This window comes from Chelonia mydas, chromosome 8, assembly GCF_015237465.2.
Source record: "Chelonia mydas isolate rCheMyd1 chromosome 8, rCheMyd1.pri.v2, whole genome shotgun sequence".
Taxonomy (NCBI): domain Eukaryota; kingdom Metazoa; phylum Chordata; order Testudines; family Cheloniidae; genus Chelonia; species Chelonia mydas.
In genome coordinates, this window is record NC_057854.1 from 77,622,935 (window position 1) to 77,628,328 (window position 5,394).

Consider the following 5,394-nt stretch of genomic DNA (forward strand, 5'->3'; position numbering starts at 1 on the left):
ATGTCTCCTGCCCAGGGGAGCTTACAATCCAAATAAGAATCTTGCTCTGTGAATTTTTCAGAAGAGGCCAAGAGTTTAATTTTTAATGTCAAGCAGAAATGTTTTGTCCATGTTCAGTTCCTATCCTCACAGAGAGCTCTCTCTAAGTTCTTATACTGCATAAGAGTAGGACTCCATTACATATACATATAAATACCCAAATGCAATATTTTCATAGTGATGTTCATTAACTAAATACCTGAACACTAAACTTGAAAAATAACAGCAGAGTGTACAAAACATGTATACAAAGAATAATTATTGAAAACATAATATAATGTACAAACCCCGGTATTAAATAAACCAGATATTTTATCTGTGGGCTGTTTATGTGCACAGATACATGTGATTTAACTATCTACAATCTTTCATAAACTATGAGGAGTCAATTTTCAGCACAAATTGTCAGAACAAGATCATATATTAACTGGTAATGTCCAAGCAGACATTGTTTGACAACTTTGTGTTAGATATTTTACAGATTAATTGTCATCATGGAACCGATGTGCAGTCCTTAGACTCTCAGAAGAAAAATGAAGATCAGAATGTTCTCCTAATTGTTTAATGGACCGAAAAAAGTAGAATTATGAAACAAATCCACAAAGTTGCCGGGTGCCACAGAAAGAGAAAGGTGATTAGTTATGAGCAATGAAAGGGATGCTGTCTAAACTGAGAAGGAAGAAAGATTAATTAGTGGCCTAATTGAACCATTTAAGGTCATGTTTGTTTGTATTACTAATTTGAAACTGATTTATTACAATTTAAAAATACTGAATCATCAAATGTACGTCTACAGAACAAAACAGTACCAGCAAAGTATCAAAAACGTACTTTATTATTTTGTTGTCTGTGTCACCAGATCTAAATTAAAGGGACACTGGCAACTTAAAAAGCACATTCCTGTTTGGAAAAAAGAAAAAAAAAAAAAAAGAAGCTACAATTGTTAACAGTAACAGCTAAGAATGATCAAATCTGTTCAGAAGCCCTTGTGTTGTTTATTTTGATTAACTTTATGTAATCTGCCGTACACAGTTTTCGATATGCCCCCAAATATATGATCTGACAACGTATAAGTGCATTACAGAAGTTGTTTGGAATTAAGCTAGAATTTTTGGCAATTGAGGCCCTGATCCAAGCAAGCATCTGAGCATGTGAGTCGTTCCACACCAGTCAAACATATCCTTAAATGCTTTCCTGAATCAGGGCCTCGTTAGGGGCTCGATGGGTTTTGCCACCTGAGGGGACATAGGGAGGCAGTTAGAGACTGTGGAACATCAGTTAGATGTTTCTGCTAAAATTATCAGCAATGTAAAAATGTTGACATTTAAAATGCCATATTTAGGTCTCGATCATCTCACTGGAAGCAGGGAGCAGTGTACACATCTCTGAGTTATAGTTTCTGGGTGACTGTAGACTCAGGAAGACTGCAATGCATCATCTTACATCAGATTAACATTTTCAAGCTTTTTTTTGCAACCACCGGGACTAGAAACATAATATTTTAAAAATAAAATCTTAGATTCTAGAGCACAATCCTGCAGCACAGTGTGGATTCCAAGGTAAATTCCAGACAATACAAAGAATCCCGACTACAGGTTTCAGCATGCTACGCTCCATTTTGATCAAATTTTCAGCCACCTTGTAGGTGCTGTCTTTGCTAAGACTACAGACCATGGCATGCAATACTCCATCTTATTCTGAACAGAGGTGCTCATGGAAATCTACAGGTACCAGCATGTTCATCTTGGTAAGTGTGGACTGTGCATTTTTGCCCTAAGTGGAGTCTGCCCTGAACACTGGGAATCTGCCTGCAACTTTTCAAAAAGAAAATGAGTGCGATCTGTATAACAGACCCATGTTATAAATTTTATAGTGTCCAAATGGAGGTCTGGTCCCAGGGTCAGGACCATTTTCACATTGTGGTGTTTGTTGCTAGAAACCACCAAAATTAGATTAAATCACAGGTTCAAAATATTGCCCAAAGCAAGCTTCCTAGTACCACCTTTTCCTTTCTTCTCTTTATCCTGATGCTTCTTTTCTGCCCTCGTGTACAGTGTTTATGTTTTTCCTTAGGCCATATTTTGTCACTCATTTTAGATGACAATTAAAATCTTCTCTCCCCGCCCCCATCTCTCTCAAAGAGGTTTTCTTTGCTGATTTGGCCTTTCTTCTTCTGCTTCCTTTTTGACTTCACTGCTTTCTCTTAGAGACTAACCAATTTATTTGAGCATAAGCTTTCGTGAGCTACAGCTCACTTCATCGGCTGTTACTCTGAAACCTGCTTTCTCTTGCCATCCCAATCACTCCGCACCATTTCTAAGCCCCTTGCTCCCCTTCCCCTCCCCTTTCTCCTGCACCCTCCTGGGGCTGCGGGCTGCATACCCAAGGGGTGAGTATTTTGGAGGGCGAGCGGCTGAGAGGCGGGAGGCGGGGTGGCTCTCATTGAATCGGGATGGGGGGGTCACCCTGCCCCTGTGATTACCCCTCTGTGGGGGTTTATGCCCCGGGGCTGCCAGATGCTCACCCTGCGCTCGGCTGAGACCTCCACGCCCAGAACCCCTCTCTGCCCCCGGCCCCGCTTACCTGCCTGCAGGCTCAGGGGTCCACTCTGGGGTCTGGGCGAAAAGGGCCTCAGCCCACGCTGCAGGCGTCGTTAGGATGCTTCGGTTGCTAGGGCCGAATGACAAGCAGGACTGACAATTCTATCAGGCAATACGCGCCTTCGAATTCAACCCGCCCCCTGCAAGGGGAGTCGCGATTGGCTGAGACATACGAATTCTGTTCTAAAGGCGACACCGAGAAGACTACAATTCCCAGCATGCTATACGCCGCCATTCTCGTAGCCACTGGTGTGAGACGGTGAGCAATGCATGCTGGGGATTGCGGTCTCCTCACTGGGGAGGATGAAGAAAGAGTCTGTTCTGGGCGCATTGTGGGCTCCTCTGGCTGTTCAGTGCAGCAAAGGAGCGGCCTGCGTGGGGTATAGACACCTGGCTGCGAGCAGGAGGATGGCTATCAGATCCCTGCAATCTGTTTTTAAGGTGAAGGCAGGGGGAACAGACCTGCTGCCCCAAGGCTTATCCATAGAGATGGAGACACTTCACACACACCTCTCCCCTCCACAAACCTTAACCACAAGCTGCTGCTGGAAGACCTTTGCTTTTGTGCTAGCTCTTCCGACATAGCCTCTGCACCTGTGTCAAGATTCCCCCTCGGTTGCTAAAGCTGCCACCCTACCCCCACACACAGGCAGCTCATGTCCCATTTCCATCCCCCCCTTCCAGGCCCTGAAATTGAAAGTCCCCCTTGTTTTGGGGTTCTCTTAGTCATTCTAAGGCTGTTGTGAGTCCCTTCAGACAGGGGTGGGAATTTAGGTGTTTTGGTGAGATAGTTTGTTTTGTTTGTAAATCTCCCTCCTTCAGTGCTGGTCTTAAAGATTTTAGGCGAAGTATGAGAATCATTTAGATTGCCTTACTTGATTGTAAGCTCTTTGGGGCTAAAGGTTCATCTTTGTGTTCTGTGTACAGCATCTAGCTCAATGGAGCCCTTGACTGAGCCTTTTAAATGCTACTGCTGTACAATAATAATGACAACCTAGGGGACATGAGTGCCACTTTCTTCTGTTCCTTTCCACACAATCAGGAGGGTCCTAATCTCTTATAAATCTGCTGATACTGTCTCTGACTCTCCCAGTCGTCCCCCCCAGAAATTATAAAGGAAAAGATTTTTTTTGCCACTGCTGAGTCTGCCACAGGCTGGGCAAGGGGTCAGCAGGTATAAGATCAGTACTAATCACACATTCCTAGGGCAGTTTCTATCTTTCATGAAACTACCCTCACCTTAGGGAGCTGTACCAAAGTGATCTTTTGTATCCTAGTTCGGGAGTGACTGATCCTCAGGAAAGAGTCTTATTGTCTCTTTGAAGTCCAGCTAATAACTTTAATTATATTTGATGTTTATTATGACTGCCTGTGTAGAACTATAGTCAATGGAAGTCATTCAGCATAGCTCAACCCTCCCCCCGCAGACTGCTCTTCGTAATTATGATTTTGTTACTGGAAGATGAAGATTTTATTAAAGATCCAAATGCAACTAATTACAGCACAGTGTATTCTTTCTTCCAAATCAGGAATACTGAAAAAAAAAAAAATCCAGACACAGAACTAGTATTACAGTACATACATAATATTCCAAAACATTTTATATAACAGTCTGGCTGTGACATTACATTTCAAGAAACAGTATATAAATAGTATATATATCAAAAGTTCATCACTTGGCATAAGGCCGTTCTTCCAACAATTTCAAAGCACTTTACAACCAGTAGAAAATTAATCCTCACAATACCTATGTGAGATAGACCAGGATTATTAGTCCCGTTTTCAGCTGAGGAAACTAGAACACAAAGAGGGCAAGTGACTTATCCAAAGTCAAACAGGAATTTAGTGGCAATATCAAGAAAACAACCCACATCACCTGTGTTTTAACCCCTTCTACTACAGCATGAACAATAAAATAATTACTATACTAAACATTATTTTTTGTGCAAAGCATATTTAAAATAACACTTCAATTCAAATCTGGCCCCAAATTTAAGTTGTATAAAAACAAGCTACATCAATAGAAACATTCAATTTTATTTAAAATTATAGTGGGTGAATAATATCCAATTCCAATGCAAATTTTATAAAAATAAACATCCCCCTGCATTCTTTGCAACCCAAACATTACCCTACTGAGAATCTGAAAGGGAAACGAATGATAAAAATGACAAGGACTTCACTGATTCTGAGAGTCCAAGCTGAACGACATGCAAAAACTAAACAGCATAATAATGACAAGTAAAACAGGTGTTTATTTAGATTTTTCCGTGTTGACTTCCTGGATGCTATTGGTAACGCAAGCACGGAAACAGATTTGTTTTAGAATCATAGAATATCAGGGTTGGAAGGGACCTCAGGAGGTCATCTAGTCCAACCCCCTGCTCAACGCAGGACTGATCCCCGACTAAATCATCCCAGCCAGGGCTTTGTGAAGCCTGACCTTAAAAACTTCTAGGGAAGGAGATTCCACCACCTCCCTAGGTAACGCATTCCAGTGTTTCACCACCCTCCTAGTGAAAAAGTTTTTCCTAATATCCAACCTAAATCTCCCCCACTGCAACTTGAGACCATTACTCCTCGTTCTGTCATCTGCTACCACTGAGAACAGTCTAGATCCATCCTCTTTGGAACCCCCTTTCAGGTAGTTGAAAGCAGCTATCAAATCCCCCCTCATTCTTCTCTTCCGCAGACTAAACAATCTCAGTTCCCTCAGCCTCTCCTCATAAGTCATGTGTTCCAGTCCCATAATCAT

General features: G+C 42.0%; 1 protein-coding gene across 5 annotated transcripts in view; it reads right to left on the reverse strand.

The window, feature by feature from the left end:
* Positions 1–2,717, reverse strand: part of DNAI3 (dynein axonemal intermediate chain 3) — a 55,450-nt gene extending 52,733 nt beyond the window's left edge. For all 5 annotated transcript variants that reach the window (XR_006283433.1, XR_006283434.1, XM_043521354.1 and 2 more), the window contains exon 1: positions 2,623–2,717. The gene's annotated coding sequence lies outside the window, so the exon portion shown is untranslated. The remainder of the gene's footprint in view (positions 1–2,622) is intronic.
* Between the last annotated feature and the right edge of the window lie 2,677 nt (positions 2,718–5,394).